The sequence below is a fragment of the Megascapheus bottae genome, chromosome 29, assembly GCF_031878675.1.
Source record: "Megascapheus bottae isolate mThoBot1 chromosome 29, mThoBot2.hap1, whole genome shotgun sequence".
NCBI classification, from domain to species: Eukaryota; Metazoa; Chordata; class Mammalia; order Rodentia; family Geomyidae; genus Megascapheus; species Megascapheus bottae.
In genome coordinates this window covers 9,272,790-9,273,413 of record NC_143537.1, presented here as the reverse complement: position 1 = coordinate 9,273,413, position 624 = coordinate 9,272,790, and positions in this window count along the sequence as shown.

Below are 624 nucleotides of genomic sequence, written 5' to 3'. Positions count from 1 at the left end.
GTGTTCTGTCTTCATGAAATATACACCAGGTGATTATTATGTAATGGTAATAGGTCATTGGTATTCTTCTGGTGTGGTCAGTTGTGGGGTTTGATCTTGGGATGAGGGCACTTTCCCTGAGCTTATTTGCTCAAGGCTAGGGCTCTCCCACTTTGAGCCACAGCTCCACTTCCAGTTTTCTGGTGGTGAATTGGAAAGGAGAATCGGAAGCATTTTCTTGTCTGGACTGCCTTTGACCCTCGATCCTCAGACTTCAGCCTCCAACTGAGTAGCTAGGATTGCAGGCAGGAGCCACCAGTGCACAGCTAGTAACACTTGCCTTTTGGTGAACTGTAGCATCATGGCACTGTAGAACTCTGCATTTATTCCTCCATCATGCAGCCTCCCTGTTTCTCCTCTACTCTCCCTCCTCCCTAGCTCTCCTAGCTTCTAATAATTACCAAGCTACCCATTGTTAATTTAGAGCTCAAACATTCCGTTTGTATATATGGACACAGCAAATGGGCTCTGTTGTTCTCTGCCTGGCTTCTTTCACTTCATATGCAGTATGGTATGGTAGCAGTGATCCCAATAGTCTTGGAACCAGGGCTTCAGGCATGGTAGGCAAGCAGTGCACCACTAAGC